The 24566-nt window shown below is 38.9% G+C and overlaps 1 protein-coding gene across 3 annotated transcripts in view; it reads right to left on the bottom strand.

Annotated features, from left to right (window-relative positions):
- Positions 1–10171, bottom strand: part of st3gal3b (ST3 beta-galactoside alpha-2,3-sialyltransferase 3b) — a 61262-nt gene extending 51091 nt beyond the window's left edge. For all 3 annotated transcript variants that reach the window (XM_086074718.1, XM_086074727.1, XM_086074735.1), the window contains exon 1: positions 9852–10171. The gene's annotated coding sequence lies outside the window, so the exon portion shown is untranslated. The remainder of the gene's footprint in view (positions 1–9851) is intronic.
- Positions 10172–24566: the final 14395 nt, after the last annotated feature.

Genomic DNA, 24566 nt, shown 5'->3' with positions numbered 1-24566 from the left:
TGCCTGATACTTTCAGCACAGCTGCCCAAGGCTTTCCTCCATCCGTTTCCCAAAAAAAACCAAAAAAACATAGTGAACGTCTTTTAACGTCCTCGGCGCCCTTCCGTAGGTTTATGCTAAACGTTTTATAACGTTTATGGCGGTCAAAGAGTTAACCGAATATCGATTCTGAATCGAACACCCAAAAATCGGAATCGAATCGAATTGTGAGACATTCAATGATTCCCACCCCTACTTTGCAGTGCGTTCCCAAAGCCGATTGGCTGGTGTGAAGAAATGTATTTATTTTTAAACGTTGATGAATATGAATGTGCGGATTTTAAGTGCACGGCAACGCACGCATCCGTGCCCGCCTGTGCGAACTACTGTACATTGACTCTAGCATTGCACCGCCAGAAAATGTTTACCCTGCGTTTGGTATTAAATTCGCCACCAACGTGTCTGTGGGGTGGACACATTTCAAATTATATTGTGCTTTGTTAAAATGCCAGTTATAAATATTTTATAATAATATTATAATTTCAATTATAATAAATGCAATGATTAAAAATTTGCTCTTTTTTTTTTTCGCCGCTTCAGTTTTCGGCCAAGCATTTCTCATTTTCGGTTTTGGCCAAAAAATTTCATTTCGGTGCATCCCTACTAAGTCAATTCTTGTTAAACTGACATTTACCCATTTGACATTAACATGTTGTCCAGACTATTCTAACTAACTGCATAAACTCGACGGAAACAAAAACTTTAAAGGTACGGTACGCGGTAGTGGACACATTAAGCCACCCAATTCCCAAAAAGTTGGGACACTATACAAATTGTGAATAAAAACTGAATGCAATTATGTGGAATTTTTTATATTTTATTCAGAATAGAACATAGAGAACAGGTCAAATGTTCAAACTGAGAAAATGTATCATTTTAAGGGGAAATTATGTTGATTTTATATTCCATGGTGTCAACAAATCTTTAAAAAAAAAAAAGTTGGGACAAGGCCATTTTCACCATTTTGAGGCATCCCCTCTTCTTCTTACAACAGTCTGCAAACGTCTGGGGATCGAGGAGACAAGTTTCTCAAGTTTAGAAATAGGAATGTTGTCCCATTCTTGTCTAACTCGCGTCTCTCTACCTGTTCAACCGTCTTGGGCTTTCTTTGTTGCACCTTCCCCTTTATGATGCGCCAAATGTGCATTAGAAGTGAAAGAAGTGGACTGCAGGCTGGCCATTTCAATACCCGGATCCTTTTCCTACGCAGCCATGATGTTGTAATTGGTGCTGCATGTGGTCTGGCATTATCGTGTTGAGAAATGCAAGATCTTCTCTGAAAGTGATGATGCCAGGATGGGAGCATGTGTTGTTCTCCAATTTGAATATACCTTTCTGCATTGACGATGCCTTTCCAGATGTGGACGCCGCCCATGCCACACGCACTCATGCAACCCTATACCATCACAAATGCAGGCTTATAAAACCGAGTGCTGATAACATAACTTGGATTGTCTTTGTCCTCTTTAGTCGGTATGATATAGCGCCCCAGTTTTCCACAAAGAACTTGGAATCGTGATTGGTCTGACCACAAAACAGGTTTCCACTTTGCCACACTCCATTTGAAATAACCCCTGGCCCAGAGAAACACCTGGGCTTCTTGGTCTACTATAGAAATGGCTTCTTCTTTGTACTGTCGAGTTTCATCTGGCAACGGCGGCTGTCACGGTGGATTGTGGTCACCCACAATGTTTTCTGGAAGTATTGCTGAGCCCTTTCTGTGATTTCCCTTACATTAAGCATTCCTGTTTGCGGTGCAGTGCCGTTTAAGGGCCCGAAGATCATGGGCATCCAGTAGGATTTTTCGGCCTTGAGATTGTTCCAGATTCTCTGAATCTTTGGATGATGTTATGCACGGTAGCTGATGATTACTTCAACCTTTCTGCAATTTTTTGCTGGTAAACACCTTTCTGATATTTCTCCACTATCTTTCGGCGCAACATTGGAGGAATTACTGATTTTCTACCCATCTTGGCTTCTGAGAGACACTGCCACTCCGAGAAGCTCTTTTTATACTCCAATCAAGTTGCCAATAGACCTCATTAGTGGTAACTGGTCTTCCAGCTGTTTATTTTTATTTTTATAAGTGCAATTGACTTTTCCAGCCTCTTATTGCTACCTGTCCCAACTCTTTTGAGATTTGTTGGCATCATGAAATATACAATCAACATATTTTTCCCTTAAAATGATACATTTTCTCAGTTTAAACTTTTGACCTGTCATCTAGGTTCTATTCTGAACAAAATATTCAAAGTTGGCACTTCCACATAATTGCATTCCGTTTTTTTCCACAATTTGTATAGTGTCCCAACTTTTTTGGAATAGTTACATTTTCATTTATTTTTATTTTTATTTTTTTTATTCTGCCTTTTTTAGGGCAATTCCAAAGACATTTTCTGGTAATTTTCTAACTGTCTTTTTTTGTTTTGGGACATTTTCTGGTTACCTTTTGGACATTTTTAGGTCATTTTGTGTCTCTTTTTCTGACAACTTAAAATTTTGGACATTTTCTTAAACTTAACTCTTTGACTGCCAGACGTTTTCAGAAAAGGGATGCCGCCAGTGCCAGCCGATTTAAGCATTTTGACTGATTTTCAAGGTCCACAGAAAATGTTCTGTTTGGACTATGGAAACACACGTACTACCAAATGAAAGATTGGACTTTCATCTTTCATCAGAAAAAAAGAGTTTGTTTCTACCTTATTCCGTTCTTTAGTAATCAACAATAGAAAATGGTTAGTTTGACCCAATTTCGCCTGTGTTGGACCAAAATACGGAGAAATCAAGCTTTTAGTGAAACGATATTATTTCATGCATTCTAGTGAATTTGACACTTCTTTTTGTCCATGAATGATGCCACAAACACCTAAATAGTGCTTTACTTCTATAAAACACTACCACCAAGAATGAAAAAGTGTTTTTTGATAGCAAAATACGTTTATTTACATTCAACAGTGTAACAATTTGACAACAATTTGGCAAACTATTTACAAATGTGTGCAACTGTGGTGCTATTTACAAATATGTGGATGTTTCAACGACAGTTTTTCTTTTTGTAACACTCTCCTGCGTGCAAAGAGACGCAACAGCATTTGCACAAGATTGCCTCTTCGCGTGCGCCACTTTCTTGCCGGCCGTTTTTTTCCGGGGAATAGCAAGTATATACTGCAGTGTGTCATCAAGTCTAATATCAGGATCATGCTACGGTTACGTTACGGTGGTGTTACGTCTCGCTTCCCCGTGTCCTTCAGTTGCTATACCGAGTGGTAGATGTTCTGATCCATTTCATCCACTCCATTCATGGTGGCATCGTAGTCCAGAAACAGTGTCTTCTCCGTGATCAGACTGTACCCGCTCCTCCGATGAATATGCATTGGACTCGGGGTACTCTTCATTGTCCGATCGAATGTCCGCTTGTGCAGCTCCGCGTTTTCCGGCGTTAGCAGCGCTAGCCGGTGAGGCTTTATGACGAGAGAATAACGGCCGCGTATAGCTTCCAACTCCGGCGAGGTTGACCATCATCATCATCATCAATGTGCATTGGTCGATGCTTTTCGACTACTCTCCATCGTCCGATCGAATGTCCGCTTGTGCAGAAGTACCCGGCCGGCTATTGTGCGCGTTTTCCGGCCTTAGCAGCGCTAGCCGCGCTAGCCGCGCGTAGCCGGTGAGGCTTACTACGTGATCGTAAACACGTCCAGGCTTCCAACTTTGGCGTCAAACTCGCAGTCATCATCATCATCATCATCAATCTGCATTGGTCGATGCCAACTCTCCATCGCCCGATCGAATGTCCGCTTGTGCAGAAGTACCCGGCCGGCTATTGTGCGCGTTTTCCGGCCTTAGCAGCGCTAGCCGCGCTAGCCGCGCGTAGCCGGTGAGGCTTACTACGTGATAGTAACAGGCCAAAGCTTCCAACTTTGGCGTAGAGCTCGTTGTCATCATCATCGTTGACATCAATGCGCTTTTTAGTATTGATTGATGCTTTCCGTCTTTGAAAAAAATGCTCAAGCGTGAGCTGCTTGTAACCGGTTGCTTGGTCTAGCCATTGTGGCTTGGATCAGCCATTGTCTCCTCAACACTCTAGCTCCGCCTCACGTCTTCTACTGACGCCCACGGTGGGCGGCCCATCCAACCTTGTGCAAAGAGAGTCATCGCTGCCATCTAGAGGCCAAAACAAGTCATTAAACTTACCTGATCTGCCTGATATTTTCAGCACAGCTGCCCAAGGCTTTCCTGCACCCGTTTTTGAAAACAAAAAAAAAAAACCATAGGGGACGTCTTTTAACGTCCTCGGCGCCCTTCCCTAGGTTTATGCTAAACGTTTTATAACGTTTATGGCAGTCAAAGAGTTAAATACCCTTTTTTGTATCTACAGCTTTAATTCAATAAATGAATATTTGAGAAAAAGAAAAATAAATATGTAAAAAAAAAAATTCAACTAATCGTTTTAGAGATCTACAGGGACAGGAAAGGGGCTAAAGCGCCACATGTGGCTCTAAAGCCGCAGGTTGGGACCCCTGGCCTAGAGTTTTAAAAGTTTTTTTTGTTGTGGTTTTAAAACCTTTAAAATTGTTTAGCAAACGTTAAGTGAATGTTGTGACTTTGAAAAAACACCGACGTGAAATCGACATTGGCTAGCGTTACAATCGTTCGCTCCTCAGTGGGATACAATCTTGATTCTTTAGTGCTATAGCTACTGTTTTTTAGAAGGATCAGAAATTCCATCATTACAAGCAACTTGTAATTGATCAAAGTGTCGGTATAAATGTATTTTGAAGTGTGTCAGAAAAAGAAAGATGACAGAGAGTATTTGAATTTAAAAGGAGAAGCAATGATGCAATGTTTGTACATAAACATGCAATTGGCTGTTAGCGCAGGTAAGCCAGTCTGCTCGTTGAATGCCTGGTGTATCAGTTGTGGCCAAACAAGTTTGTGTATGAATGTGTTCCTTCGTTCTGTTTTTTTGTTGCAGTTTGTCCAAAGAAGCGATTGACAGCTGTGTCTATCCTCGACAACTTGCAGAGGTGGGGGATTACAATACGTTCTGGAGGTAGCCGTAGGAGGCTATGTTGAATTAGCTAACAATTTACCACATCATTTGAGCAAATACCACCTTGCATTGCCTTCACAAGCCCTCAAATCAAACGACGCGGTAAGATGAGTGACTTCATTAAGATGCAAGTTAGACTGAATGCCATTTTCTACAGTCTAATAAAATTGTAGGCCAGCCTGCACCATAAAATTGTTTTTCTTTTCAGCCTGAATGTCACGCCGATGTGTCAAATTGCTTTGATATGAGTCTTGACCATGTTAATGTTATCTTGGGAGGAGATGCCTATGCGAGCTCTAGCAGAGGGTGTCAGTTGGAGATTCGATTTTGATTAGAGAAAGCGGGGGCTGGTTGGCCTCACCGCCGGCCAAGCGCGAACCTCCGCCCCTTTCTCTCGCGAAGGTCCGCCGCCGCCCTATCGGGCCTGCCTCGCTTGCTTTTGCGAGTGGCGAGCCGGCAGGCTCCGTGGAAGGACGGCCGTGCGGGAAGCGGCAACAGAGTTTGTAATGGCATTTTGTACATAAGGTGGCATTTGGTGATCATCTATTTTTTTTTTTTTAAACTGAAGAGCAAAAAAAGCATGTAGCCTCTATCAATATTTCTTTACGTGCAGACATGAAAGAGTGTGTAGACAGAAACGAGTGGCGCAGGAGCATTGGCCACATCAAACTCATTTTGTAAACAGAAGCGCACGAGCCTTGGCCACAATATTCACAGTTAAAACTAGGGGTGCACCGATGTCCTTAGTTTTGGGGTATCGGTGATCGGCCGATCCCTTAAATATAAACCGATCTCATCTCCCTCTTCAGGGGTCTGAAAAAGTCAGCCATTGTCCTCTTCTGCTGAGACGACTAATAGGCTTTTCATTTTGATTTTTAGAGAACTACTTAATTTGCAGTTCACATTGTTTAATGATTTCCAATAACATAAGATTGGAACTCTGAAGGTGTATGCTGATTGTTATGGGAAAAAAATAATCGAGATCGGCAAAAATCGGGATTGCCAGCCAACTGTGTTACTGTCGGGCTGGCCGCGTCCTGCTTCGGGGAATTCGTTAGTAATTAATCTCGCTACCGCGGCTCATCATCGATGATAACGTTGCTAATTAGCATGGCTAGACACTTTAACATCGATTACAACACAGAGCGTTTTATGTGACGCGAGCACTGAGCTAGCTGGAGGATGGCTGAAGGAGGTGAACCACCCGGCAAACTTTTCCCTCCGTCCAAACAAAAGTCGGCTATATGGGAATTTTTCGACTTTTAAAAAGGAATACTACTTGCAAAACGTGCTTCAGAAGAGTGGCTGCCAAAGAGCACCACCCATCATTGTTTGACAAATTCAAGGTAAAATAACGTAACGCTACGCTATGAGTTAGTAGTGCGTCTTATATTGTTGAACAAATACTAAGCTATCGAGGCTGATATGTGTCTTACTAGCGTGGCTAACATGTTCACATCACAGAGTGTTACTCTTTCTGCAAAATAGTTAATTTTACTGTTGTGCTAAAATTAAATGTAGCCGATGTGTCTATAGTTTTGTTTAAGGGTTCCACCATTTTGTAAATCAGTTCAAAATCGTGACATTATTTTTTTTTTTAAAGCATGGAGGCTGTGCAGAAAATAAACACTCATGCATCAACATTCAATGATCGAATCAATATTGTATGTTTTTGTGTTTATTGTGCTATAGATTAATACTTTATACAAATTGCACGTTTCAGTTTAATTTTGATGTTGTGCCCAATCAGAAATATTTCATTATTTGTTTATTGTTGAGCTGCCGGTTTTGCTGATACTTGAGTATCAAAACAAATAGTAAAAGTAATTTTCACTTAGCATGGCAAACGTTTATTGTAGCAAATGCTGTATTGTATATTTTGTCTAAAAATAAAACTGTTCAATGTGGAATTTTTTTTATTTTATTTACATATATACAAATTTTAGAGCTGTAAATTCAATACCGTGATACTTTAGCTCAAGGTTATCATACCGTCCAAATCTGATATCGGCCCAAGCCTAGGAAGGAGTGCAGGCAGACCCAGAACAGTTCCCTGATGGGGTTCACAAGTTCCAAGTCCGGTCCTCAAGAGCCCTTATCTAGCCTTTTCCCTAATGTTTCCCTCCTCCAACACATCTGAATCCAATAATCAAGATCGTATTCAGCCTTCTGAAGAGCTTGCTGACGAAATGATCATTTCCTTCAGGTACGTTTGAGAAGGGAAACGGGGAAAGCAGGCTGGATATGGGCTGTCCAGGACCGAACTTGGGCACCAAGCCCAACGGCACAGCCTGGAGCCACGGCCAGTGGCCACGGCGGATGCGCGCTTCATGCACTCGATATTGGCGCCACACTGCGAGTACATTTTACAGGCTCTCCTGGAGGATATTCATGAAAAGCAGCCCTCAGTCGTCTTCTAATATCTCTTCAGCCTCCAAATCAATTAAATTCGACTCGGCGGTCGCCATCTTGACTGGTCATACGTACCAATCACAACTCATGTGCACTTCAGAGACAGTCGAAAAACATGGTTTCCTGAAACCGTTACACCCAATATGTAAGCCTTCCACTTTCAGCAGCTTCACATGAAAGTCAACACAATAACTCTTCCACCATCTATGTACAGTAAGCATATTTGTATTTTTGGTTTTATTGCATTGTACTGTGTAAAAATAGAATGTACTGTAAGGAAAAGTGGTTCCGATAATGGATGATGTAATTTAATGTATGTTTTTTTTAATGTATGTAATGTATAGGAAGTAGGGGTGTGAATTGCCTAGTACCTTGCGATTCGATCTGTATCACGATTCATGTCACGATCCGATTAATCGTGATGCGAATCGATGAATCAATTATTGCGATTTTTAAAAAAAATTAAATTTTGAAAATACTAATCAGTAAACTTGTACATGTACACTGTAAGATTTTTATGAAAATGTACTTCAGGCTTATAACTGTGAGACACTGCATTTAACAAACAGGTTAGAATCTGTTTCATGTTTGAACAGCATTGAAATTAAATATTAAGGCTTAATGTTCCATTAATATAAAATTCTTCCATGCTTAATGTCTGAATCCTAACCCTAAGTAAGACATTTTGTTGAATATTTCCATCAAAAATTGATCTTTAAAATCGATTCGGCTACATATGAATCGATACGAGAATAGTGTGCTGTAATATCGCCAAATCCATTTTTTTAACACCCCTAATAGAAAGTATATATAAGGTATATAGGTTTTTTATTTTACTTTTTTTATTATTATTTTTTTTTTAATTGATAAAATTTAATTTTGAAACTAAATTTAACGTCTTTGGCGCCCCTCCGTGGGTTTTTACTAAACGTTATTTAACGTTTTTGGCAGTAAAAGAGTTAACATGATTCGATTTACAAACAAATTAGACTCACAGACAACCACTCGGAACCCATTGTGTTCATAAGTTAAGGACTACTTGTAGTTTTCATCCAAATAGCCTGCATTGAGTCAAGCCTCGGTTTTTGGTCAAAATGCTCCTTCTCATTTTAAGGTCTGAAATCATGTCCAACAATGACATAGCATGAATAAATTTACACTTTATCTGAATCCTTGGTTTCTGGTAAATATTCCAGTTGTTGTATTTTCTGTCTATTATGTTCATTGATGCCACAGCGCTTAAATAAACGGCGAAAATTGTGGGGGAAATGTGGGGTTTTCTGAAATTTTGAATAGCTCCAGTGACCTATAGATTTGACAAAGAGCTTCACAAACAGGCTAAAATGAAAGCTTAGAATGTGCCCTTTAAAACGATACCAAACACAACATTATCAACCACTGATAAGTGTCTTGAACATAAGCACCAATGTCAAAAATGCATTTTTGACATGTAGGTCATTTATTCAGGAGGTGATAACTAAAAAGCTACCAGTCTGAGAGGTCTATTATATCAAAACATAAACTAGGGACGTATAGGTACTTTTTTTTTTTTAATAACTAGAATTTGCCCACCGAGGTGGTACCAGTACGTCATATTTTCGGCTTTGGCCCAAGGACTAATACTTTAAATCAACTTTTTGGAGGACTAATTTTAACTTGAGTTGCATTATTCTAGAGTAACAGCACTCTTACCCGAAGTTTGGCTATTCGACCCACCTCTGTCAATACAAATACATTATCTCCCCCAAAGTGTAAGAAACGCCACAGTTGCTAGCTGAACAAACATAACGGAACTTTACGCAGCCAACACAACACGTCAGCCTCGCTGCGTGTATATATATATATATATATATATATATATATAAAATATATATAAATATATACATACATACACACACACACAGGACGGCTATCGGAAAAGAATACGTAAGCGTTTATCACGGTCTCAATAAATGACCCGATAACCCGAGATAAACGTGAGTGTTACTGTGTTGCGTTTATGTCAGCGAGCGATAATGTTAAAACGTTAGCTTCCCTATGCTAACGGAGAGGGGCATTTAGCCTCCATGTAGTAGTCGCCAGGCCTGCGGTAACAACACGCCACTGGTCGGCTAAATGTGGCCGGAACATTCGGTTCATTGGTACAGCGAGAAGCGAAATAACGCAAGGAATTTCAGGTATTGACGAACAAAAGAAGCCGAGATGTATTTTATCAGTGCGCATTGGCAATGTACAAACAAGAAGAGCCCCAATATGACCTGAATTCCCCCATTTGTATCGCGTATGAAGGAGGCAGAGAGTCTAAATATAAAAATAGAAAGAATTTTTCAAAAAAACAGCACTTTACCTTATCTTGTCCTTCGAACCTCTCCCAATCTTAATCGCAGTAATGGATGGGATGATAAAAGGAGCGAGTTTTTGCTCCCCTCCAGGCCATGACGGTGAAACCCGAGAAAGTAACCAGAGGGCTCCGGACGCACAAGAAGAAGAAGACTGCCTGCTTCCACCGTTCGAGCACGCATACATCAAGACATCAAGTAGCGGGGAAACAAGCACGTCCACCCCGGGGTAGCGTTAAGACTGTCACCGTTGGTCACATGAGGCGTCTCGGTAAATTAGGAGTTACCACCTCCACCCCCCTCTCATCTCCTCCTCTTGTTTCTTCTCCCAACCCCTTCCCTTTCGTTCTCCTCCTCCTCCTCCAATGAATGCGACCCCCTCTGCAAGTCAGCTGCCCCTGGATGCTCGCATTGAGGTCGCTTTTGACTCTTGCAATGTGCCTCCACGTCCCGTGATATTGTTGCAACTCGTGTTGGGGAGAAAGGGTCGGGGCAAAAAAAGCCGAAAGTAATAAATGTGGTTTGTTTGATGGACACCCCCTCCCCACGCGACCTCCTCTTAATGGTATGTGCCGCGCAAGCAGTATTGTATTTTTTTTCTGGTCTGGAACACCCGCAGGTGAGATAATCATTTCAAACCTTGGAAGACATTCAACTCGTAAATTACTGTGTGTGGGGGGGGGGGGTCTGTCATCCATCTACCCATCCATCCATTTATCTATCCGTCTATCCAGCCATACGTTTATCCAGCCATCCGTTCATCCATCCATTTATCCATCCATCTGTACGTTTAACCATTGATCATCCATCCATCCATTTCGCCATCCATCATCCATTAATTTATCCATCCAACCATCCATTCAGACATCCATCCATTTATCATCCATCCATCCATTCAGCCGTCCATCCATTCATCCATCTATCATTTATCTATCCAACTGTTTATCCATCCGTTTATCCATCCAACATCCATCCATCTGTTTATCCATCCATCCATTCAAACATCCATCCATCCGTTTATCCATCCAACCATCCACTTATCCAACCATCCATTTATCTGTTTATCCGTCCAACCATCCATCCATTAATTTATCCATCCATCCAACCATCCTTCCATCCGTTTATCCATTCATCCAACCATCCATCCATTTATCCAACTGTTTATCCATCCATCCGTTATCCATCCATCTGTTTATCCATCCATCCATCATCCATCTGTTTATCTATCCATCCATTCAAACAACCATCCATCTGTTTATCCATCCAACCATCCGCTTATCCAACCATCCATCTGTTTATTTATCCGTCTATCCATCCATTCATCCATCCATCCATCCATTTATCCATCCAACCATAATGCTGAAGTGCTGTATAACTTGTGCACCTCACACTAGGATAAGATAATCTATTGGCACACACAGAAAGTCAATAAGCACTTAATTTTGGTCGGGGTTTGGCCATGTGAAATATTATCTCATGGTTTGCAACATCATGTGAGAGGAGGAATCGAATGTTTGAGTCAACTGCCTCTTTCAATATTTTCCCAGAAGTGGGCGGCGTACAGCGTCAATGAGGACATCAAGCTATGCTATTAATGTGCAGCCTCTGTGGTCTGTTATTGCAGCGAATGTGAGTGGCATTTTACAATAGCTGGCAGTGACAAGATGTGTACGTAGATGATTTGCAGGGTGTGGCGGGCTCCATGCGGCTTGAAAGCCAAAACATCTTTGTAGATAGACAGTGTTGACAGGCAGGTTTAAAGAAAAATGAAAATTGTGCAATAAACAAAAATTTCCAAACGCAGTTTTGACCTTTTTTCTTCTGTATAGCCTTGCACTAATACCGAAATAAAAATGTTTAAAATCAACCCTGAAAGCTCATGTATGAAGTTAATTTATTAAAAGCTGTAGAGCCATCAATGCTATCACAAAAAATGCTCTGTAAAGGCACGCAATTGCCAAAATAAAATAGCTGAAGTCATTTTTTCAATTTCTCAGAAGACAAAAACTTGAACCAAGTAGAATACTAAATATATTTATCAATTTTCATTTCATGGCTAGAATTGCAGTTGATGTGTTGAACTGTAGGCGATTTTAGCAGAGGTAGCCAACATCATGAGGATATTAATGCAAAAAAAATGTGGGTTTTTTTGCCCCCCCCCAAAAAATGATATGAATCAGTTCCAATATTTATCTAGTAAGTAGTAAAATGACAAAAACAAACAAAATAGTAAATAAATAATTCTCACCAGAGATGCTGACTATTAAATGTGTGCTAACAGACATGTTTTGCCAGTTGCACTTGGCTAGCACAAGTTTTGCTCTGACCAATCAATGCAAAATGCTGACATCGTCGAAGGCCAGCTTGCTGTAATTTGGCATCTGATTGGTTAACGAATGCTGATATAGTTTCAGGCAAGTGCCATTATGAAAATATATTGTTTATGAATAACTAAAAAAATGTATGTGTATCATATTTTAACTACACCAAGTGTCACCAAGAATCTGATGATGAACTGTGAATGCAAAATGTATTCTTAACATCGACATCTGTAACAATGAAATGTTGTATGTCTGTATTGTAGTAACCTGAGGAACCCCTGCAATGGAGTCTGAAATGTGATTGGACAAAAATATATATATATATATCATACACCTCTTGGAAGCAAAATCACTACAATTTCATGGGGGGAAATAGAATTCAGGTTGTAAATGTAGGTCAGTATTTCTTTTAATAATTACGCCAGCAGAGAAGGCCTGACTGGACCCAAACGACTGTTGTTGACAGGAAACCACAACCGCTATCAAACGTCTCCTGCCAAGATGCCGTTAAACATGTGACACGTTTGTCCGTCGGGCCTTTTACGCTATTGTACGGCAGGCACAAATCCATGCTGCTATTTCTCTCACCTCCTCCACTTACGCCATTAACTCAGTTCACCTCGTTTTCATTCATTCTAATGTCATCATTGACAAGGCCTTGCATCCCACGTAAGCCGTTTTCAGGCAGAGGACCAAGTTACAAGAGCGCATCGGGGACCTGGGAGACTTCCATGTTTGTGTGTGTGGCAAGGTAGCAAGCTGATCTATAAATATTCAATCAGGCAGGAAACATAATCTGAACAGCCACTGTTCTCCCTTTGGAGGTCAGTCCATCAGCAGAAAGCCAGGAGAACAAACGGCGCATGCAAACACAGATGTACGACATGCACACAACAGTGGCGGGAAGCAACAAAGAACAAATGATCTGTTACTGTACTGTAGATTAATTCATTTAGTTAGATAAAAAAAAAATTTTTTTTTTTTTTTTAAAGGAACCCCGACTGTCATGACAAGTTTGCTCTATATTACAAGTTTTTCCTTGCAAATTTGCCACTTTATAAAGTGGCAGATGTGCGAGAAAAAAACTCAGAAACTTACGAGAAACACACGTAGCGTAGCTATAGTCTAATCATGTGAGGATTCGTTGGTGGTTAATGGGACACCGTTTATAAAATAAAAAGGCAGGATGGAGACGGATTCATTCTTAAATTAAAACTTTACTCATCATACACGGCAGCTAGAGCGGCAACACTTCCTGATCCCCTATCAGCTGACTAACATTAACCAATCAGAAGCTAGCATACTTTAGGTAAATGCAAGTGAATGACGGAGAGCAGCAGATTCGACACATCAACTTAGCTACTCGTACAAAAAAACACCAAAATGTATGAACGTGTAAATAATAATTCTGGAAACATAAATGTACAAAGTAAATATACATTTTAACAAATTAACTTAAACTTCTCAAAGCGAGGCGTCTTTTCCGCTGGCCAGTGACCGTACACAACGCTTCAAAGAACGAAGGCTAAACACAATATGGTTAATCTAATAATACGTCGTCGTAACTATGAGATTCATTTTTCAAAAATCATTAAAAATTGAACACATTTTATTTATTAGTTGTTATTTTTTTATAGAAACTTTATTTGGACGTACGGCGCCATTGTTATTTACGTCGCAACGCATTCAGTGCGTAGTGAAGCAATGTGGAACGCCAATAAAGAAAGCAAGGTAAGCCTCCGTAGCGTTCCTAAAGGGACGATCAAAACTCTTGAATGCCTCTGGTGAATGACTCATCTCCCGATCGCATGTTGTTTCTTTAGGAACGCACTGAATGCGTTGTGATGTAAATAACAATGGCGCCGTACGTCCAAATAAAGTTTCGACAACTGAAAATGATTTTTGAAAAATTTATCTCATAGTAACAACCCAAAAAACTTGTCATGACAGTCGGGGTTCCTTTTAACATTTTATTTTAATATTGCGTTAGTGGAATATGAGTTAAGGAGCAAAATTCAGCCGTTTTATCCATCTCATGAGGCGGCCATTTTGCCACTTGCTGTCGACTGAAGGTGACATCAATGTTGCTCAGGTCTCAGGTAACAACCAATCACAGCGCAGCTTCAGAAAACAGGTGAGCTCTGATTGGTTGTTGCCTGAGCACTGAGCAACATTGATGTCATCTTCAGTCAACAGCAAGGGGCAAAATGGCCGCCCCCTGAGATGGATAAAAAAATGGCTTCATAACTCATATTCCACAAATGTAACATTGATCAGAATGTCATGTTTAGACTAGTAAGGTCACATGTAACATATTATTGTCAAGAAATGTGTAAGGTTGATTTCCCCCTTTAAGGGTTTCGTCAGGTGAAGCCAGGCAGGTAATCTAAATAAAGTTGCCTTACCTTAAATTCAAAGTGTGAGTACGCCTTACCACCTTCTTGCACTGTTTACAATACACCATTATTCTGAGCAAGAACCAGTGAGTCAGCGTATTGTTCGTCCTCTAAACATGCGTGAAAGGTACGAAGCTACATACATGGCGTGCCTCACAAGGAACTGTTCGAGACACGGAAAAGCACTGTTTGTTTTACTCTATTGTCTTTGCTCGACGGACATCCGAAGCCAAGATACGGAAAGTAGGCCACTTCAGAAGTAGAAGGATCAATATGTGGGGCTTTTAGTTTAGTTGTGACTAGAAGCAATTCAACATCTAAAAAAAAAAGAAAAAGTTTTCAAAGTTTTCCAGTGTATGTTTCATATTTGACAACGAGGCGCTCTAAAGCGGCCATCAGAAGGGAAGGTGCATTTTCGGGCTGTAGCGTTAAACGAATGCGCTCAAGTTCTTAGGCCTCTAATGTGTCACGTGGTGCCATTTTAGCTCCGCCCCCAAAATCAGGAAAACCTGAAATGGTGAAAAAACTCCTTAATGTGAAAGCACCACAAAAAAGTACTACATAGTTGTCAGTCTTAAAAAAAAAAAAATTCTTGACAACAATATGTTCTATGCAGCCCCACTAGTCTAAATACGGTATTTTGGTTAATATTGCATTAGTGGAATATGAGTTACGCAGCAAAAATTCAACAGTTTATATCAAAAAAAATATATCATAAGGCGGCCATTTTGCCACTTGCTGTCAAGTAAAAATGACATCACAGTTACTCTCAAGTAACAATCACAGCTCAGCTTCAGAAAACAGGTGCGCCGTGATTGGCCGTTGCCTGAGCCCTGAGCAACTGTGATGTCATCTTCAGTCGACAACAAGTGGCAAAATGGCCGCCGCCTGAGATGGATAAAAAGTCAAAACAGATGGATTTTGCTGCATAGCTCATAATCCACAAATGTAATACCAATCAGAATGTCATGTTTATACTAGTGAGGTCGCATATAACATATTATTATCAAGAACTATTTAAGGTTGACTTCCCCTAAAGTCCATTCAATGCCAGCCATTTTAAGAACCTTCTTTATGTGACACGTTGGTGTTGTCCATATACTGCAAAAGGTGTGGATTATAAGGGTGAGCGTTATCTCTAAAACACACATCACTAAAACAGGATGCTCATAATCTCCAGCAAACACTAAATGTTGACATCAAATCAGTATTTAAATACTGTAATTTTCCACTGAATACCCAAATTTATGATCTGTCAACAACTGAAGTCTTCTCATATCATAGCCAGATTTTATGATTTTGCCTTTGAATGCCAACGCAATGAATTTAAGAATAAATTCGAGAATTACAGTCCATTAATCTGTACTCTGTAGCACCGACTATCACGTTAATTATTTAGCTCCATTCAAAAAGGGAAACTCATTTTTTTTTTTTTTTTTCCTCAACGGAAACACTTCATGTTTGTATTGTCATTCCTTCCCGAAATACTCAAATAAAAATTTCCACAAAAGTGGAGCATCAAAATCTCCCATTTGAAGCTTTTAAACAACCAAAAGTCGGTACGGAGAACGCTTTATCAATCTCCAAAGTTTGCGCCAAATGCCACCTAAAAAAATACGTACCAACATCATAATATTCAAATGCTGTGGCAAAATGAATACATTACAAGTATTACAAGATAAAACATTTATAAAAAAAAAAAATCATGCAAATTTACTAAAAAACAAACAAACGCAAGTTCAATACAACTAAACTTTTCCACTTACCACTAGAGGGAGCCCATGTACCACTGTAATAGAGGTCCGGCTTCGTAAGTCCCAATTTGGCAAATGTCGTGCTTTTTTTTCAAAAATCTATCCTTTTGGTCAGTCCACGTGTAGGTGTCCTTTTTACTAACTACTGACCAATCGAAAGTGTTGAAAAGTGCTCGCTCTCTTTGATGATGCAACGATAACTCATTCACTGCCATTGACGGCTATAGATGTCAAAAATTAATTTGAACTATTTCTATTAGTTTAACATTTTTTTCCACTTTTGTTAACAAGAGTATGACAATCTAGAAAAAAATTATTGTACATTTAGAACAGATATAAAATTTGTGATTAATCGTGAGTTAACTCGGGAAGTTATGCAATTAATTACGATTAAAAAAAATGATCGCCTGACGCCCCTAATTTTTAATAATCACGATTAATCACAAATTGTATATCTGTTCTACTACAATAAAAAAAAAATCTAGGTTTTCATACTCTTGTTAACAAACGTGGGGGAAAAATGTTAAACTAATAGAAATAGTTCAAATGAATTTTTGACGTCTATAGCCGTCAATGGCAGTGAATGAGTTAATGGTTGAACAAACATGCAAAGTGACACTTTCGGAGGTACAACGTTTCGGCCTGACGCCAGCCATATTGACAGATTTTTTAAAAATATTTTTAAAATATTTTCCTTGCACAAATGCCTGCTCCAAGAGTTCAGCGTTTTCAAATGGAAAAAAACAAGTAAAAGGCTTTGACAAAAAAACAAACAAAAAAAAGAACTGAAATTGTCTCGGACTGAGCTGACGGGTTGTGTGAGTTTAGATGTGCGGACAGAATGAGGGGCCGTCTTGTACCGACATCCTACATTGGAGGTTGTCATGTGAATCAAGTCCTGTTTGACCGGTGAGAGCAAACAAACTGGCAGGACGACGGTCGAGCGTGTCTAGTCATAATGAAGTCATGCATGCGTACAAACACTTTGGACTACAAGATCCTCATTGTTGTCTTGCGCATGTCTCAGCTGTCAAGGCATTTCGATAAGCTTTATAGCTGTCACGCATGATTTCAAAACATTTTTCACTTTCACTATTAACAAAAATAAATAAATCTTTTGAGAGGGAAAGTAAAAATAACTGGTTGCAAAAGTGTGCACACTCTTATAAATGGGATGCAGTGGAGCCAAGCATGTATTCACCTAATTTCCTTTTTTCATTTTTTTCATATCATTAACCCAAAAAAAATCTTTTGAAAAAGAAAGTAAAAACAAAATAACCTTTCGAGAAAGACAGTAAAAATAACTGGTTGCAAAAGTGTGCACACCCTCTTATAAATGGGATGTGACGCCTAACATACATTCACCTAATTTCAGATTATATTTAAATTGATATTATTTAATTTTATTCTTAAACGTAGTTATTGTTTTGGTTTGGTTTCGTTTATTAAGCAGGAAAGTAAAAATAACAGTGGTTGCAAAAGTGTGCACACCCTCTTATAACATATTTGCTTATTTTCAGAATTTTTTTTCATTTTCTTTTCACCATTAACATAAAATAAATCTTTTAAGAGGGAAAAAATAACTGTGGTTGCAAAAGTGTGCACACCTCTTTATAAGTGGGATGTGGCTACACAGTAGAGCCCATCAAAAACCCACCTAATTTCAGATTTGAATAAATAAATAAATAAAATAAAATAACAATTTAAAAAAATGTATTACATTATTATTCATCTATTTTAAAACCATATTTTATTTTTAATTGTTTTTTGTTTTGTTTATCAGCATTATTTTTAAATAGTTAATTTCATTTTTATAATGTATTTCAATGGCCGTCAATTTTGCGTAGATTTGCGCTAGTCACCACCTTATCCACTCTATTCATCTTCAAAGTCATGATAAATAAAATATTGAAAGGCCTTGGATTAACCCCAATAAATTTCAGCTGTTCTAGGAGGCTTATCCCGACATTTTCTCCCTTTTAAGCAGAAGCCAGTTTTGTACTAAGACGGATTACTACTTGCAGGCCTCGGTTCCTTCTGCCACCAGCATGCTTGACTGTTGCTGCATGTGGTGTTATTTTGTCCATAAGCAGTGTTGTGTTTCCTCTAAACATACCACAATTTCACACATGCGCTTGGGAGATTTTGTTATTACAACAATTGAAATTTAATTCATAAACGATTTATCTTGGTCTTGAGGGGATTCGGTAAATGATGAGACGAAGGTGAGTCGACGCTTTCCTCTCCACAACAAAATTGGAGGAAAGAAAGTATTAGTTCAACCAAGAAATTGCTCTGGAATAAAAATGCAGTTAGTCTACTATAGTACTGCCGCACTTTTAGGGTGACGATGCTCTGTTCGTAGAGCTCGCGAGCTATTTTTTGGGCGCACGCACACGCCCGGGGCAAGTTGCTGCATGAATAACAGGAAACGCACTCTTCCTACGTGAAACTCGATCGCCTCAAGGACGGTTGAACAGATACTGGAATCTAACACCTGTCAAAAGTGTAACAGTAGCCTTGCTGCGAGCGGTCGCTTATTACTGGTGAATGTTTTACTGTGGTGTTTATAAGTGATAGAAATAGAAACCCTTGTATCGTTTGCTTTATAAATTATTTTCTGCGGTCATGTTGGTGACGTTTTTTTTTTATTGTTGCCTGTGCATTATTCGACATAACATTAGACCAGTGCTTCTCAAATAGGGATTTTTCTTGCCGTACTAGAAAAAAAGTGCAATTATACATCCACTACAGTAGGTGGCAGTGGCGCTCTCATTGTCAGAGTTCGCAAGTAGTTTTACCTCCTGGTGCAATTTTATGACAAATGATTCTATTTTTTGTTGCAGTGGTGATTTAGGAGGGCTAGAAATATTTTCTTCCTCCCCGGGAGGGGGGTGGGGGCATAGCAAAAAATTATTGAGAAGCACTGCATTAGACGTAGTATTTTGGCGACAAAGATGGAGTTTCAATTCGCTTTGCTGCCCTCGTTCCTCGCCACCAGTGCCAAGGTCTGGTAAACCGGTGATTTTTTTCCAAGACTTGCGGCAATCAGAATGGCCAGACATCTTCTCCACCGAGCATTTTAGCCAGGTGACGGACTCTGTAAATTGGTGGATGGTAAAACAAGATGCCAGAAATTACTTCGTTATTAGTCACTCCTGTGGCTCCCTGTGGATCTCTAAAAAAACACGGTATATATATATATTTTTTTTACATATTTTACATTTTTAGATAAAATATTATTTAAATTAATTAATGATTTAGATATAAAAAAATGAATAATTAAATGTTTAAAAAAGAGCCCAAATTTGTTGGTTGTCAGGAAAAGGTAGATGGAAAAAGTTGTTCCCTAAACATGTTGAAAATGTGACCATAAAAAAGGAAGGGGAAAAGCAGAAAATTACCATAATGTACAAAAAAAAATGCCACAAAGAAAGTTAGACAATTTATTTTTAAAACGGCAGAAAGGAAAATGTTAAAAAAATAACAAAACAATGTTCAAAAACAAAAGAAGAAAGGCAGAAAATTACTATTAAATGTATTTGGAATTGCCCAAAAAGTCCGAAAATTCTTCTTTTTTTTTTAAGTCAGAAAAGAAAACAAAAGAAGAAATCCTGAAAATTACCATATTATGTACAAAAAAAGTCAAAAATATATTTTTAAAAAGGCAGGAGAATATTTAAAAAAAAATAACTATAAAATGTCACAAAACAAAAGAAAAAATCCCCCAAATTACCATAAAATATCCACAAAATTGTCCAAAATTTTCAAAAAATTGATTGTAAAAAAGGCAGAAACAAATGCCAAAAAAAAGCCATAAAATCTAAAAAAAAAAAAGGAAGAGAGGCAGAAAACCACCATAATACAGTAAGTTCATAAAATTACCAAAAATGTCATACATTTGACAGAAAGGCAGAAAAATGTATGAAATATTAAGTCTGAAAAATAAAAAAGGAAGATGAAAGGTAGAACAAAATGAATCTCAAAGTATTGGATGCTGCAGCTCTAATTAGCAGTTGGGCCCTCCGTACAGTAGACCAACACTAACACACTGTTTCGTTCATCATAATGTTCAAAGCTTTTGTGGCTCCAGACTGATTTTTTGTTATTTATTTGGCCTAAAATGGCTCTTTTGACAATAAAGGTTTCTGACTCCTCTCGTAGACGACTCGTTTGACTAGTCAACTAATCAGATTAGCGCCAACACAGCCCTTCAGACATGTTCCCGTGGATTACGTTTCATCTCTCCTTCACAACCGCAAACCACCACCATAAGAAGATTACGCAACCTCTCTGCAGCAGCGTTCTGCAAGGCAGGACGTCATTATGTGCATATACAAAACGAAAAGATGATGCGGGCTCTCCGTTAGCCGTAACTTGAGGGCCACACAGAATAATATTCGATAAATGATGTAGTGTGTGTCTCAACTCAATTTTATCACTAGAGCATTTTTAACAACAACCACGGCTGTATCATTCCTCAAAATGTGCGTAGCTGTATAAAGGTATAAATAAATACTCAACTACTATTACCACTACAAGTTGTAAACTTGGGTGGGATTAAATGGAACAGTCCTAAAAGGTTAAGGTCCAATTTGGAGGAAAGGAGGTATTTTGTTTGTTTCTGAGCGAGTGGCCATTACATGTGGAGTCCCTCAAGGGTCAGTCTTTGGACCCCTATTAACTCATTCACTGCCATTGACGGCTATAGACGTCAAAAATTCATTTTCACTATATTAGTTTCACATTTTTTCCCCACTTTTGTTAACAAGAGTATGAAAACCTCGATTTTTTTGGTGCATTTATAACAGATATAAAATTTGTGATTAATGGATTAATTAAAATTTTCAAAAATGTAATCGTCTGACGCCCCTAATTTTTTATAATCTTTTCTTCTTCGTTTTTTTTTTATTAGGGGCAATTTTTTATTGTAATTAATCACATGACTTCACTAGTTAACTCAAGATTAATCACAAATTTTATATCTGTTCTAAATGTAAAATACATATTTTTTCTAGGTTTTCATACTCAAAAATGTGAAACTAATATAGTGAAAATGAATTTTTGATGTCTATAGCCGTCAATGGCAGTGAATGAGTTAAAAGGGGTCCAAAGACTGACCCTTGAGGGACTCCACATGTAATGGCCGCTCGCTCAGAAACACACAAAATACCTCTTTTCCTCCAAATTGGACCTTAGCCATTTAGGACTGTTCCATTTAGCCGTCAATGGCAGTGAACGAGTTAATTGTGCAATCTGTAAAGTATATGTTACCTTTGACTCAAATACTCCAGAACGCAATGTCAAGCCCTCCTCACGCCGCGAGCGACATCCCGCACATAACAGACGCGCTCTCATCATAACGCCTCTTCCTGCTGTCTGCCGCCTCATTAAGCAGCAGACAGCAGCAATGTAAGCCTAAGGGTCCCCCCCAAAGGGCTTAAGTCTACCTCATCACATGATGGATCGAGCCCATAATCATCTGAGTGATCTTGCGACTCTCAGAATGCAATCAGTCTTGGCAAAAACAAAAAGAAGAAAAACATGTTTCTCTTCTTGTGTGGCTGGGAAAAAAAATAAACGATCACCCTGAAGCAAAACATCAATATAAAAGGCACTGATAGTTTGTAGTGATAATGTGGTGACGATGACCCAAATCTTTGACCTTAAGCTTGCTTTCTTCTGTGTTTTGCAGGTCATGGAATGTTCCCTGGCAGGCTCCGAGGGATTAGGAATGTGAACTATTGAGTAAATGTCAGCTATTTCTGAAAAAAAAAAAAGATCACCGGCCTTTGCCTTGCAGGACTTTTTTTTACTTACTTGGCTCATAGAACGTCTTCAAAATTACGAACGAAATGTGATTTGTTTGAAAGGTTCATAGCAAGGTGAATTGTTACAAACAAGTATTTTATATTATATTGTTAGTCCCTGTAACGTAAACATACGTACGGAAACGTATAGATGCTAAATTGCATTTAAACGTATTTAAATACATTGAAACATATATAAGTACGTTTGAATATTTACAAATATTATATATTAATCATTTTTGAACGTACTGGTATAATGTCGACCAAACGCTTAAAAAAAATAGCATTTATTTTTACTTGTGCATGTGCCCTGTGGTATTATGGGAAATATGCTAAGTTTTTAGCAATTAGCCTACACATTTAAACGTATTTACAAGTACAGTCAAATGTATTTGCAAGTAATGTACGTTTGACCGTATTTAAATACATTTAAACAAGTACGTTAGAATATTTAAAAACAATGTTTACTTACATTTCCAACAAATTGGTATATCCATCCGTATAGACCAAATGCTAGAAAATTCTTTGCGTGATGGGCGTGCACTCGTGGTTGACAACGAGGCACTCTAAATAAGCCACGCAAGCTAACTCACTGCAGTGAAGACACATTTCTGGGGCATAGTAGGCATAGCTAGTAGGGGTGTGCCAAAAAATCGATTCTCATAAGAATAGCGATTCTCATTTAGTACGATTCAGAATCGATTTTAAATGTCCCAAAATCGATTTTATTTTAATTATTGTATACTGTCTTCCCTTTGTTTGTGTGTGCCTTTATTGGGAGCGCTGTTCATGTTGTACCCGATTTGGCCACTTAGAGGCAGTGTGGTTCCACGCAGTCTGATACACTTTAATCCAATAAAAGTTGTTGTTTTTTTTGCAGCGTGGACCCGTTCTTTTGAGTGATAAAAGTGCCGCAAGTAGAGCACTAATTAGCATTAGCGAGTCAGACTGGAGTAGATCATTACGATTCCTTGAACATCTATAAATTGAAGCAAAAATCATTGTCAATTTTGAAGCAAAAATCGTTCTTAACCGCGCACCCAAAAATCGGAATCAAATCAAATCGTAAAACATTCAAAGACCCCTAATAGCTAGCAAGCTAGCTAGCCGCCGCATATCACGATATCAACACCGAGGTCTACGTAGTTCTCAGTCTTTGCATGTTTGTTTTTAACTACATGATAGAGAAATAATATAAATCCCTTTTCTTGGGAATAATTATTGCTTACACAACTTAAAATGTTGATGTTCTGCTACAAAGATTACCCACATGCCTTCCTCTGCTATATTGATTGTTGTAAACCGATAGTAGGTACATGTTAACACATTTCCTAGTTACTAGTTGACTTGTGTTTGGAGAAGAACAGTGACCTCCACGCATGGGTCACTGCTCTTACAGAATATTTATTTACAGCAAGGCACGGTCTTTGTTCAACATTGTCAGCGAGCCACTCAAAACCGGATTCTCAGCTAGCATTGGCGTGCACAAGAATGTTTCATGTGGGAATGTTTGGCCTCAGTAATGTGCTTGCCAAGATACGGTATCACCGGGGTTACAGATTAAATCCCCAAACAAAAACCGGAATTATTTTTGGAGCCAACAGGAATCAAAGTCCTTGAGGGTGCTTAAGGTCTGCTTCCTGGCATGTCACAGTTACGCTGCTCTGATTCTTCTTGCATTTGATTGGTTTGTATTATTAAATCGAATGAAATGGACGATTTTGACTTTTAGAGAGGATATGAACGTCTCTTTCCTTACCCGTCCGTTATGCAACAAGATCATCATTTTGACTTCCACATGCGTAGGATATTGCATAATCAGCTAAGTGTCACAATAAGCGATTGCTCTGCACCGATTTACCGGAAGTCCGCTCAACTATTCCTTCCTTTCCATTTTCTTCAGTTTTTCTGATTGTCGTCCCTTTTTTGCATCACCCGCAATCATCTGCTGTGCTCCAACTTCAGCTTCAAGTTCTTCCACAAAACGTCTTGACATACTTGGGAATTCTTTTTTTTTTTTTCCGTCGATAATGGCAATGCGTCCAGACCCAGAAATAGCAAAGCAGTCCCAGAGAGTGTGAGAGTAGCAGCAGTGCTGTACTTTCGACATTTATAAACAAATTGTCTTACCGTGGGCTGATGGTATTTTTGTTGATGCAAGGTAATAATAAGATCCATTATGTTATTAGGTTAATGCTAGTGCTAATGCTAGAAAAAAATAAATTCCACTCTGCACTGATACGCGGACTGATATAACATTTAAAAAACGAACTTATGTAGGAATCCAGACAATTCAAAGTGGCTCACTTATCTTTTCTCGCAACTGTATTTACTTTAGCAACAACGCTAAACCTCAACCAACACTTCTATCCTGCCAAACAAGGATACAGGAGGGGGGGGGGGGGGGGGGGTTGGGGGAAGCTAGCTGCTGGTCTTTAGCTG

This window comes from Leptonotus elevatus, chromosome 1 (assembly GCF_054856555.1).
Source record: "Leptonotus elevatus isolate MCC_2025b chromosome 1, RoL_Lele_1.0, whole genome shotgun sequence".
Classification (NCBI taxonomy): domain Eukaryota; kingdom Metazoa; phylum Chordata; class Actinopteri; order Syngnathiformes; family Syngnathidae; genus Leptonotus; species Leptonotus elevatus.
The sequence above is the reverse complement of the archived record's forward strand: the minus strand, read 5'-3'. Positions and strand labels throughout refer to the sequence as shown.